Source organism: Artemia sp. Qi Xiang Cuo, chromosome 21 (assembly GCF_049724085.1).
Source record: "Artemia sp. Qi Xiang Cuo chromosome 21, ASM4972408v1, whole genome shotgun sequence".
Lineage (NCBI taxonomy): Eukaryota > Metazoa > Arthropoda > Branchiopoda > Anostraca > Artemiidae > Artemia > Artemia sp. Qi Xiang Cuo.
In genome coordinates this window covers 47,403,341-47,417,678 of record NC_142814.1, presented here as the reverse complement: position 1 = coordinate 47,417,678, position 14,338 = coordinate 47,403,341, and the positions used below count along the sequence as shown (strand labels likewise).

At 37.4% G+C, this 14,338-nt stretch overlaps 1 protein-coding gene across 1 annotated transcript in view; it reads right to left on the bottom strand.

The window, feature by feature from the left end:
• The window catches only part of RtcB (RtcB RNA ligase), a 75,887-nt gene extending 62,313 nt beyond the window's left edge, over positions 1–13,574 (bottom strand). The window contains exon 1 of the mRNA XM_089107266.1: positions 13,486–13,574. The gene's annotated coding sequence lies outside the window, so the exon portion shown is untranslated. The remainder of the gene's footprint in view (positions 1–13,485) is intronic.
• Positions 13,575–14,338: the final 764 nt, after the last annotated feature.

Below are 14,338 nucleotides of genomic sequence, written 5' to 3'. Positions count from 1 at the left end.
AGGTGAATTGTTAGTAGTAGTAGTTTAAATTGCTGACCAAGGTGAACATACCACTCAATATGTTTTTTTATGTTCTTTCCAAATATAATAATTGCTTCATGTGCTAATTCAATTTTAAGTCCACTTTGGACCCTCAGAGATGATACCTTTATCTCTTAATTTTAGCTATATAAAAGGGTTAAAAACAACAATTTTTATATCATATGCAGAATAATTGTAGTTAATATTTAATGCCAACCCCCCCCCCTCATGTACAAATATATAGCAAAATTTAACTTAATCAAAATTAAAACTTAAGTTTTTATGACCCTAGTTGAAATTTGTGAAAAGTTTTCAATGTATTTTCAGTTTTGTGATTCTTTTTATTGGCAAATAAAAGGGCTGCCAATGGGAGAACCTTTATCCGGGCTACTGGCAAATATTTATGTTGAGAACCTTGAAAATTGGGCATTAAATTCTTATTTTTTATAACATGTCTATTTGGGTTGCTACATGGATGATATTGATGTAATATCACTTTGGAATTATGGGAAAATTGAACTTTGAGGTTTCTTAGATTATCTTAATACTTATGATAGAAATTTGCAGTTATCCTAGAAATTGAAAATAAATTAGCATTTTAGATGTGTTAATCATTTGTAATATTGATAAACTGGATTTTACTATCTATAGAAAACCAACATAAAACAATAGATATCTTTAGTTTAATTCAAATCACCACCCACAAGTTAAAAGAGCAGTTGTAACTTATCTCATTGATTGTGCCCTGGGCGTTTGCTCTCATTTGCACATAAAAGCAGACTTAAATTTTATCAGAGATATTCTTTTTGGCCCAGATACCCCATTCCTTTTGTCAATTATACAATTAACAATAGACTAAAAAGACACTCCTGTAAAATCAAAGATATTTCACAATGTGAGGCTCCTGATAAGTGTTCAAATATAATCTATCTTCTATACATCCCAAAAATCACAACAAAATTAAAAAATGTTTGGACGAAAAAAATCTGTACATAGTTTTCACTAATAAAATAATAATAATTTTAAAATTACAAACTTCTTAAACTCTGGTAAAGATAAAACCCCAATTACTCGTTAAAGAGGGGTTTATCAAATACCATGTGACTGTGGCAATTACTATGTTGGCAGAGCTTATCAGAATCTAGAAAAATGGCTACACCAGCATAAAGAAGACATAGACAAAGCATTAATTTCTAATAGTTCTAATAACTCTGTTGATTCTGCTTTAGCTAGCATTATATTTGATAAGCCTAGCCACACATTATTTTTTGGAAAAATCTTTCCTCATTAGTAATGATTTGGAGATAAAACAGGTGCTACAGAAATAAATTGAAATTAGACTAAAAATAGATCATAATATTTCTTTAAATAGGGACTTAGGGGAACCTGTAACAAAATGGCCTTTAAGGCTAGCAGCCAAAAAGGCAAGATTAGATTTGAAAGCTTGTATTTAATTATTTTGTTTGAATGAATGTTATCACCTCATATCATTTTATTTGCTGTGTTTGTTTGATAGCCCAAATTATATATTTTCCATGAACTCTTTGATTGTGGATTTTGCCATTGTTGATCAAACTTATGAGTAAACCAACTTAAACAAGAGTAACACTAATAGAGGCATGCAGGGCATGGGCGCCCGCAGGGGGGGGCATGTCCCCCCTGGAATTTAGACCAGAGTAGAAAGAAAATAGAAGTGTAAAAACTAATCAAAGAAAAAGAATTTCTAATTTTTGTTTTGTCTTCAAGAACTGCTCTGAAACTTGTTTAGAATCAATTCAGAATTTAATTCAATTCTAAGATTAACTCAATATAGATCATTATTTATCTATCTAAAGGAGACTAAAACCATAACCAAATTTAGGGTGTAGAATAAATACTCTCAAGGGCATTCTTATGCCCTAGCAACAGTGCGACAAGCTTGATAAAGCTTACCACATTTAGGAATTAATAAACAAAGAAAGTTTTATATATATACAGCGTCGTGCCCTACCAGGATTCAGTTTGGTCTTGGTTTTTGCTCATATTTTGTCTAGCTAAGAACGTAAGTCTAATTTTTTTATTATTATCCCTAATTATTAAAATATAATCCTAGTTAAGGGGTAAGATATTAATTTTGCTTAAGTCTATAATGATCATCCTGTGTCTATTCCATTGATTGTATCCTATAAGGTCTTATCCTATTAGGAATTTTGCTTGCTTTTCTTTCATAATAATGAAACTTAACTTTTAGCTTAAACCTGAATGGGAATTTAGTGAAGATACAAGAATTTGTGAATTAAAAATGTTGATCTTTTAATAAATCAACAAATATTCTAAATAAATTACAAATAAATGGCTTAAATTGAATGGTAAAATTAATAGTAATTAGTAAAATAGTAACCATTCTTTTTTTTATAGTAGGCTAACTTGGTTTTTCTATATTGGTATAGAATCACATTTTTTTTTTACTGCACACTGATTGAAATATGATCTGTCTGGTGTCCAGCGTTTACCCCCCCCCCCTGGCAATTACCCCCCCCCCCCATGGAAAAAAAGGTTTTCCAAATTTGATATTTAAACTATTAATTTGAGCTATTTAATCTATTAATGCAATGAACATGCTGAACAGGACATTATTGAAAGTTGTCTTTTTTCAATGATTCTATGGTGACAATAGCTTGTCAATGAATTTGACATAGTAGCTAACTGGTTAAAAATAAAAATAAAATGATACTTAATTGATCAACAATATACTTCTCTGTATTTTTTTTACCACAAAATTTATTTCTTCTCTAATCTCTGCTATTCTGGTATCTGCCCCCCCCCCCCCCCTAGAAAATAATCTGCAAGTGCCCTTGATGCAGGGCCCACAAAGAATATTAGAACCCATAAAAGGAATCATAGGGAAGTTCTTGGCATAGAAAGTGATGTCTGCTTTCACTAATTGCTTTGTTTCAGGGCAGGGTTTTGGACTTTGCCTGGTCTGATGTTTGCATTGCCAGGAATTTGTCAGACCATCACTTATTTGGTAAGCCACAAGGTTGTTTCCAGCCAGCTCTGATAGGGACAAAGTTGAAGATTGTCTTGGTGAGTAAGTGCAGGGCATTTGAAGCAGGTGTCTCAATCATTGTAAGGTATCCTTGGCTGCTTGGGTAGAAAACCAAGATAAGGTAAAGCTTGGGTAGACAGACTGCTTGATAAGCTAAAGCAGCTTCTCATTACTCATGAAATTAAATCATGTTAGACCTTTGATCCTTCTCAGGCTCTTTGCCTGGAGTACACTGATGACCTTCAGTGTTGTGGCTGATGCATGCCATGTCTCAGCTCTGTAAAGCATTGCAGAACTGCCCATCATAGAAGATGCTTTGGATATCCCTGCTTATAGCTTGGGGAGAATTAATCCATTTGAACAAATTATGGGGGTGAGCAATGTTTGACTATTAAAGTCATTGGTTCTTTATACTCTAAGCAACAAATATTGTTACTCTTATATAGAAAGCACTATAAAGTCTAACATAAGACAATATTGTGTTTCCTTTAAACATGGAGAATAATATAAAGTCTTCTGTATGACTTTTTAAACATCAAATCAAGGAGGCACACTAGTGCCTCTATAAAGAGGCGACCCAACACAATGTTAAGCGATTTCAGGTCATAGAGGCCGCAGAAAGACAGCGGTAATTGCATTTTGTAGCCCAAACTCAAACTAAGAAACTTGCAAAATTACATCCTCCTCCGACTTTATTTTCATGGGGTAAACTGGGCCAGAATTTTGGACCATCCCACCATAGCCCCCTTTTAATGTTGTCCGATTGGGCTGAAATTTAGAGGTTAAGCTTTCCAAGGGCCGGGAGCTTATCCTCGAAATTTCAGCTCAATCCAATCACTCCTTTCCTGTTTTCAAAAAACCAAATATAGCCACTTAAAATTCATCATCATTTCTTTTTTTTTTGTTAGCCACGCCTACAGGCCACAGTTGGCAACGGATCCGGTTGAATGAGGACTCATTCGAAGCAGAATTTGACCTGTTAGGGCCTTTTGATATTTTCAGACCAAAAAAATTATCCCCCGAATTTACATTTACGAAAAACCTTGTTTTCCTATATTAGCCCATGTTAATTTTTCCCACCACAACCCCCCCCCTTAACGTGGTCTGATCGGGCTGAAATTTAGAGGACAAGCTTTCCAGGGACCTGGAAGCTTATCCTCGAAATTTCAGCTCAATCTGATCACTCCTTCCCTGTTTTCCAAAAACCAAATATCAAGTTTTGCTTGCGTCAAAAAGATTCACCTTACTAAAAAACAATTTCAATTATGTCTCTTTAGTGCAGCGGTGAGACTCCTGGCTGTCAGGCGGAAAACCCGAGTTGAATTCACCGTTGGATAAAATTTTTTATATACTGAATTTAAATTTAAAAAAAACAACTCAGTTTCTTTTTTAAATTATTTGAAAAAAAATATGCTTTCTAAAGAGTTAAAGAGGCGGAGTTACAAGGTCAACCCTTAAAACACCCTGTCGAGAAAGAAAAGAATAATACACAATCATCTAACAGTTATTCAAGCAATAATAAGTAATAAACTGTACAAAAACGTGCAAAAATTATTTGAAAAAAACTACGTTTTCTAAAGAGTTAAAGAGGCTGAGTTACAAGGTCGAACCTTAAAACGTACAGGGATTAGGGGCACAGTCCCTTTCATATACGGAATAATTTCTGATCGTTTTAAGATTTAATGTCGCTCCTTACTTTCACTTTAAAAAACTTTTTTTTTTTATTTACAGGCTGCAAAAGCGGGGGTTTGGGGGGCGGCAGCCCCCCAACTGTGCCTCCTAATCCCTGTACGTTTTAAGGTTAGACCTTGTAACTCAGCCTCTTTAACTCTTTAGAAAACGTAGTTTTTTTCAAATAATTATTATAAAGAAGTATGAATAAAGTTATACAGAAGACTTTCTGGGTTTCTTATTTAATATATTATTTGAAAAAAACTACGTTTTCTAAAGAGTTAAACAGGCTGAGTTACAAGGTCGAACCTTAAAACGTACAGGGATTAGGAGGCAATGTTGGGGAGCTGCCGCCCCCCAAACCCCCCGCTTTTGCAGCCTTTAAATAAAAAAAAACGTTCTTTAAACTGAAAGTAAGGAGCGATATTAAATCTTAAAACGAACAGAAATTATTCCGTATATGAAAGGGGCTGTGCCCTCCTCAACGCCTCGCTCTTTACGCTAAAGTTTTTATTGTTTAAAAAAAAGAGTTGTGAGAAAGTCAAACTTCAGCGTAAAAAGCGAGGCGTTGAGGAGGCTTTCAGTTTAAAGAACTTTTTTTTATTTAAAGGCTGCGAAAGCGGGGGTTTGGGGGCGGCAGCCCCCCAACTGTGCCTCCTAATCCCTGTATGTTTTAAGGTTCGACCTTGTAACTCAGCCTCTTTAACTCTTTAGAAAACGTAGTTTTTTTCAAATAATTTCTGCACGTTTTTGTACAGTTTATTACTCAAGGGTTGACCTTGTAACTCAGCCTCTTTAACTCTTTAGAAAACGTAATTTTTTCAAATAATTTAAAAAAGAAACTGAGTTTCTTTTTAAAGTTTAAATTCAGTATGTAAAAAATTTGCTCTGATGGTGAATCGAACCCGGGTTTTCCGTCTGACAGTCTGGAGTATCAACCGCAGGACTAAACAGACACAATTGTAATTGTTTTTTAGTAAATGGAAGCTATTTTCGACGCAAGCAAATTCCCACGAAACTTGATATTTGGTTTTAGGAAAACAGGGAAGGAGTGATCAGATTGAGCTGAAATTTCGAGGATAAGGTCCCAGGCCCCAGGAAAGCTTATTCTCTAAATTTCAGCCCGATCAAACAATGTTAAAGGGGGGTTGTGGTGGGAAAAATTAACATGGGCTAATATAAGAAAACGAGGTTTTTCGTAAATGTAAATTCGGGGGATAATTTTTTTGGTCTGAAAATATCAAAAGGCCCTAACAGGTCGAATTCTGCTTCGAATGAGTCCTCATTCAACCAGATCCGTTGCCAACTGTGTCCTGTAGGCGTGGCTAAGAAAAAATAGAGATGATGATGAATTTAAGTGGCTATATTTGGTTTTTTGAAAACAGGGAAGGAGTGATTGGATTGAGCTGAAATTTCGAGGTTAAGCTACCAGGCCCTAGGAAAGCTTATCCTCTAAATTTCAGCCCAATCGGACAACGTTAAAGGGGGGCTGTGGTGGGAGGGTCCAAACTTCCAGCCCAGTTTACCCCAAGAAGATAAAGTCGGAGAAGGATGAAATTTTGCTAGTTTCTTAGTTTGAGCTTGGGCTACAAAATGCGATTACCGCCGTCTCTCTGCGACCTCTAGGACCTGAAATCGCTTAACATTGTGGTGGGTTGCCTCTTTATAGAGGCACAAGTGTGCCTCCTTGATAAAGTCATACAGATGACTTTTTATGCCTCTTGCTATTATAGAGCAAACATAAATAAAGTCATACAGATGGCTTTTTATACCTCATATTATTATAGAGCAATAATGAATAAAGTCATACAGATGACTTTTTATACCTCCTGCTATTACATAGAGAAAACAGCAAAAAGTAATACAGATGGCTTTTTATAGCCTAGGCCTGCATGATTTCATTTATAGAGCAGCCAAAATAAAGTCATACAGATGACTTTTTAATATATCATTTTGCTATAACGCATTATGAATAAAGTCCTACAGATGACTTTTTATGCCTCCTGCTATTATAGAGCAAACATAAATAAAGTCATACAGATGGCTTTTTATACCTCATACTATTATAGAGCAATAATGAATAAAGTCCTACATATGACTTTTTATGCCTTACTTTAATAGAGCAAACATAATAAAGTCATACAGATGACTTTTTATACCTCCTGCTATTACATAGAGAAAACAACAAAAAGTCATCCAGATGACTTTTTATGCTTATATATATATATATATATATATATATATATATATATATATATATATATATATATATATATATATATATAAAAAAAAAAAATTTCATCAACTCAACAGCAACTGGGAGGTGTGAAAGTGAATAAAGGATTATTGACCAAATCTGTGAGAAAGAACATTTATTTCTACCCATATATTACCTAACCTGCTTATATTTGATATTAAGTTTCATTTTTAAGAGGTTTTCCCTGGTGTTTCACTTTATTTACCCGATTATTGATGTTAGAAAATTTTTATTTTCTATTCCCAAGGGACTTGTCCTTTGTCTGCTAATAAACAGCTGTTTGTTTGTTTGAAGAAGAAGTTTGTAAATAAGTCCAGGCTGAATTCAGTGTTCTTCTCCTTCTTCCGAATTTGCAGCCAGCAATAAAGCGCAGTTGCCAAATGCTAAATTCTAAAACCACCATTGATTACGTTGGCTCGTCCGTTCGCGTTTTTTTAGTGGATAATTTGTGCAGAAGGGAGCAATAGCAAACAAACAAGAGGCCGAATTGGTACCAGCGGGATTTTAATCCTTAAACTGCTGGGAATAGTTGATTTGAGTATTGCACTTCCCACATTCTGTCTACCTAGAAAATTGTCAAGGCAATAATGGCACCAAAAAAGAGACACCGTGAGAGCCCCGTAAAAGGACAAGATAAGTGCCCGGGATGTGCAAAAGGCCTGGACGAGAACTCGCAAGCCGTCAACTGCGACAAATGTCCTAACTGGTTTTGTATTGAGTGCCTAGGATTAAGTGATGAGCAGTACATCCTGTTAGAGAAAATGAATTGTACGATAACATGTGAATGGAGCTGTTCCTGGTGCATTTTGAACAAGCCTGTGCGCGACATCGATACCCTAACCAAAACTATCCAATCTTTCAAATCAAGAGGTGCGAGAAGACATTGCTAGCATAACGACCACAGTCAACAAGGGTCTCAGAGAGAGTCACAATGAACTTGCCACAAAATGCGATGTTCTCGAGGTAAAAGCAATTGTTGAATCGGCAATTACCGCTCAAGTGACGGGGCTTGCACCAGAAGCACTTGACGAACATATACGCCGTACAGTCAGAAGAGAGCAAGACAGGCAGAGACGCAAACTTAACGTCGTCGGATATGGGATTCCGATCCAAGCAAGTGACGAAGACTTCCTTGCTAAATACTTCAAGGACAACTACAAACTAGCAACCAAAGTCTTCAACGTGAAAAGACTACCAGCCTCGGCCCCCACGGCCGGACAACCACTGCGACACCCACCAGCCCTGTTCACGGTAGCCAGCTTCACTGACAATAAGCTTATCCTGGATGCGTCCTACTAGCGTAAAGACCCGATTCGATTCTATGGCGACAGCTCCAAAGAAGATCGCAACGCTAGAAAAGCCTTGTTGGAAGAAATGAAGAAAAGACAGGCAAACGGAGAAACAGACCTAGTGATAAGAAAGGGCAAAATCACAAAAAACGGTCAAACTTGAGCAATCCCGATGGAGAGATGCTCGAGTATGCAAAAATAACCACTATCTCCAACCGTCTCATCCCCCTTGTAAATAGTTCATGTGTGAGTGATAATAACGTTGTAAACGCAAGTTTGTGTAAATGTATAAACAGTGAATTAACAGTTACGTCCCCATGCCCTTCTGCCTCGTCCCTCATTAGCAGCTCTGTGTACCTAAGCTGCAATTCACCCACTTCAACCAAAAGCGAGAATATTAGTGAGCAGAATAAAAACTTGCCCAGACACACCCAAAAACTTGTGAACATTATGACGGCAAATGTTGATGTTATTACCAACAAGATGCCGGAACTGGCAACAGTGCTCCAACTAAGTCAGATAGACATTGCAACTCTGACAGAAATTTGCCCCAAGAACTCAAGATTTCAAATGACAGAAGACTCAATCTGCCCCTCTGGATACAACATCTTCAGCAATCTGTCTGATCCAAACTGCAGAAGAGGAGTGGCTGTTCTAGCTTCCAAGGAATTCCAGGTAAAAGAAATTTCTGTCCCAAATTATTACTTACCTTGGGTTGAAGCTACATGGGTCTCCCTGTCCCTACCTAACGAAATGTTTGTCCTAAGCTCAATTTACAGGAGCCCCAGCAGCCCTTGCCAGCTGTCCTCTGAAACAGCAATTGCCGAAATGACGCAATTCATACTATGCAATTACCCAAAGGCAACCCTGCTCATGACAGGTGACTTTAACCTCCCAAACGTGTCTTGGATAGATGGCCAAGGTATGACCAAGTCAAGCCTTGAACAAAACCAATTAGTACAAGCCCTCTCCAACAACTTTCTGTACCAAACAGTAACTATGCCCACAAAAATGTACCCAGGACAAAATCCCTCCATACTGGACCTAGTCATAACGAATGACCCAGAAAGGGTGATCAACACACACACTCTCAGTCCAATTGGCTCAAGTGACCACAAGCCAGTTCTCTCATCTATTCAACTCAACTCCAAACCATCAAAATATACCAAGCAATCCTTTACAAATTACAAGATGATGGTGGAAGAGCTGTTAGATGCTAACCTGGAAACACTTATATCAGAAGATGTCAAAGCCTCATGGCTAACTCTAAAAAAGACCTTACTAGAGAGACAAGCCAAACACACCAGCGTAACATGGAAAAAGAAACCCAAAACTCTACCTTTCCTCACCCCAAAAATCAAGAAACTACGCAACAGGAAGAAAAAACTTTGGGAGAAGTACATTAAACAAAAGACTACAGCTTTGTACAAGCATTACAAAACTGCAAGTAACCTCCTCATAAAACAAACTAGAAAACTGACCTAAAACTACAAAGAACGACTGGCTAAAAACGTCAAGGAAAACCCAAAATTATTCTGGAAATACATCTCCCATAAGAAGCCAGGCAGACACACCGTACCAGACCTGGTAATCAACACCTCTATATCCTCTTGCCCCTCTGAAAAAGCAAACCTGCTTAATCAGCAGTTTGCCTCAGTGTTCTCCATGGATGACCCCCAATCAACCCCCCCACTAGCAGAACAGGCTCACACTCCCTTCCTGATGGTACACTCACCAGTCACAATCGAAGAAGTAACCAAACAGCTTAAGGACCTCGATCCCAATAAATCGACGGGACCTGATGGTCTCAGCCCACGACTGATGAAGGAATTAAGCCCTGCAATATCAGCCCCACTGGTAAAACTATTCAATCTGTCGCTTGCACAAGGAAAGCTTCCTGGGGACTGGAAGAAGGGAATGGTCATCCCAATTCACAAGAAGGGTAGCAAAACTTCTGCAGCAAACTACAGACCAATCAGCCTTACATGTGTGGCATGCAAGGTCATGGAGAGAATCATAAACAAGTGTATCATTAACCATCTTGAGGCCAACTCACTTATCAGCAGTAGTCAGCATGGTTTTCGCTCAAAGAGATCAGTGGACACAAACCTTCTTGAGTCATATAGTCTTGTAACTGACCTACTAGAGAGAGGATTACCTGTGGATATAATATTGTTAGACCTAGCCAAAGCATTTGACAAGGTTTGTCACTGATACCTCATTCACAGGCTACTTACTCTATCTGTTAGTCCACAAGTGGTCAGTTGGACAGAGGACTTTCTGAGGGACAGAACACAGCAAGTGAAAGTGATAACTGGACCAAATAGCCATGTCCTTTCTGACGAAATCAAAGTCACTAGTGGGGTTCCCCAGGGCAGCGTCCTGGGCCCCACCCTGTTTAACATCTACATAAATGAGCTACCCCTCATCACCAGCAACAAAACCACCCTATATGCGGATGATTCGAAACTCATAGGTGCTGCCAACTCCTCTTCTTCCATCCAATCCCTCCAAACTGATTTCGACCACATGTGCTCTTGGGTCAAAAGATGGCTGCTGGAATTCAACGCAGAAAAATGCAAGGTCATACACTTCGGACATAAAAACCCCAAACATCAGTACCTCATGACCCAAAATTCTGGAAGTCACCACACAATTGAGCCTGTCCAGGAGGAGAGTGACCTTGGCGTCATTGTTGACTCCCAGTTGAAATTCAGCTCCCACTCACAGAAAATCTCAGCCAATGCTAGTAGAGCCCAAGGCATCATCAAACACAGCATCACCAGTAGGAGTAAACACGTAATCACCAAACTCTACAAAGGATTATTAAGACCTAGACTGGAGGTGGGGACGATACTGACCACCCCTCGATTCAAAAAGGACAAGGCAGTTCTTGAGCAAATCCAACGAAGGGCCACTAAGATGATTGTTGGCATGGAAAACAAGACATACAGTGAACGGCTGAAGGAACTCAACTTTCCCTCCTTAGTATACAGACGGAAACGTGAAGACATGATCCAGGCGCACAAAATCGTCTCAACCAATTGCGAAAATGAGATCCTGGAGATCGACACCTCCCACAAAACACGAGGACACCCTAGACAAATCCGCAAACATCACGCTACAACTGGAGCAAGATGCAATTTCTTCTCGAATTGGATCGAGAACCTCTGGAACAACCTCAAGGAGGACACTGTTGCTGCTGAATCAACAGATGCTTTCAAACGCCATCTGGATGCTGAGTGGAAAGATACACCATGGAAGTTTGACTGGGAAGCACCAAAATCTTCCACCAGAACTTAACCAACTACAACAGTCATCATAAGGAGTGATTCAACAGGATCGAAAGTCCTTATTTCACTCCAAGCTGTGATTTAAGGTAATTTAAGGCATATATATATATATATATATATATATAAAAATATATATATATATATATATATATATATATATATATATATATATATATATATATATATATATATATATATATATATATATATATATATATATATATAGTAGCCTAAATAAAGTCATACAGATGACTTTTTATGCCTCCTGTTATTATAAAACAAAGATAGATAAAGTCACACAGATGGCTTTTTATACCTCATACTATTATAGAGCAATAGTGAATAAAGTCATACATATGACTTTTTATGCCTTTCTTTAATAGAGCAAACATAAATAAAGTCATACAGATGACTTTTCATACCTCCTGCTATTACATAGAGGAAACAATAAAAAGTCAAAAAAAGGAGATTAAAGTTATAAGATTGAATTAAAGTTATCAAGTATTTTGCAGTAGGTTGCATCAAAACATGGCCAATCGTAGATAGAGAAAAGCCAAGACAGATATATAGAATGTCTTGACACGGGCAGTGAATTGGAACAAAAATGATTTCTCTTGGACACATAATTGTCAGTTTAGTTTTTAGAAAGGGATGCCTGCCTAAAGTCTCAGGTATGCTGACCAAGAACAAAAAGGAGGTGAAAATTAGTGTTTTGCTTTGATGGGAATAACTTTGCTTTACAAAGCACTTTTTCTGGTCAATATATACCAAATCATATTATTGAGTTTCAAATAAAGTGAATACACCATTTGATGCCTTTTTTTATGCTGATTACAAATATAATAAGTATTTCTATAAAAAATGAATTCAAGCTCCCCCCTCTAGCTAGGCTATACCTAACCTAAACCTGAATTGGCATATATCGGGGGGGGGGCTGAAATTCATTGCCGATAGAAATGCTTATTATATTCGTAATCAGCATAAAAAAAGGCGGTAAAATTCTACTTTAGCTACTTTTACCTATCTTGGAAAGGGGTGAGGTTGGGAAAATGAAACTTTCAGGTGTGGGTCTACAGGCTAAAATATGTCATGGGAAGGTATTTTGAAGTAATTATCTCCTCTCCTTCTCCCTCTAGAGGATCCTGAAATTTGCCTAAATGACAGGTCTATACCTATTGAAATTTTTACAAAACAACATTTTACCTTAATTTTCAGTTATAATATTTTTTTTCTCTGGCTTTAGTACTGAAAATGTAATTTCTGTTATTTGAGTAGTATTTTAAGCCATATCAATGTTAATTTTCAAAATTTAGGAAATGTATTTGCATATCTTTAAAACTCTATAAATCAGGATTGAGCAAAGTTGTGAAGCAGAAGATCTATTTTACAAGGTTTCACTTTTATAACACACATATTTTTAAAGGTCATCAAAGGTCAGGACCCTCTAAAGAGAGAAGGAGTGGAGGTCGGTACTTCAAAATACTTTCCTTCGACATACTTTAGCCTGTAGACCTATCCCTGAAAGTTTTATTTTCCTAACCTAACCCCTTTCCAAGATAGCCAAAAGTAACTAAAGTAGAATTTTACAAAAAAGGCATCAAATGGTGTATTCACTTTAGTCCTAACTCAATAATATGATTTGGTATATATTGACCCTTTTTCTTTATCTAAATATTTAGTTTGAATGGCTCTTCTTTGCTGTTTTGCTTGAGAAATTTTCTGAGTTATCCCTGTGCATTTCCATTGATTGCCATTAATCCATGCATTCAAAAGTTCTTTGTTGATCAACAAACCCATGTGATCCTGTGAAATTTAACTTGTAAACTAGCCTATTGGCTCAAACTGAGTGTCTAAGACATTTTTCCAATCCTAATGTATTATTTTCATAATCATTAGACCCTAAAGTGTTAAATTATAGTTACTCACCTTGGAGTTTTATTCGATTTATGTGTTTTCCAACTAATAATACATAAGTGGAGATTTCAAGGTCTATATATCTTGAATTTTTTCTGTCGGTGTTGCCAATACAATTTACTCCTGGTGGAAAATTTGTTCGTGCCCGAAATGCCGTCAAAATCGAAACGTCCCAGAGAGAGCCCCCAGAAAAATGTGGACAGATGCCAGTTATGTACTTCAGACCTAGAAGAGGACTCTAAAGCACTACTTTGTGATGGGTGTGGGAATTGGATGTGTTGTGACTGCCTGAAAATATCTGACACAGAGTATGAACTTCTCGTGAAAATGCAGGAGAAAAATGGTTTCAATTGGGACTGTGCTTGGTGTAAATCAAATGTGACCACCCCTAGATCCATTATCCCTCCCCAACCCGCAGCTACTATCCAAGATATTACTACTGTGATCACGCAAGCAATAGGAAACGTTCAGAATAGTCTCTCCAATACCATTGCGCAAACTGAGAGTAAAACTTAGAGCTGAGCTAGGTTCTATAAAAGACAAAGTAAATAGTGTGGAAGTGGCCCTATCCTCAAAATGTATCGTGGATAAAACGAAGTGAATTGTGCAAGCAGAAGTCCGAGCACTTAGTGCTAACTTTCAGCAGTCGTTAGAATCCGAAGTACGACAGATCATCCGTGCTGAAAAAGACCAAGAGTCACGGAAAAACAACATTGTTGCATACGGTATCGATGCTTCCATTGATGACACTAACGCTCTTAAGCAGTTTTTAGCAACCGAGTACGGAATCAATTGCGGTCCCATAACTAATGTCCGTTGCCTAAAGCAGAATATACAGGCTAGCGATCCAACCCTGAATACGGCA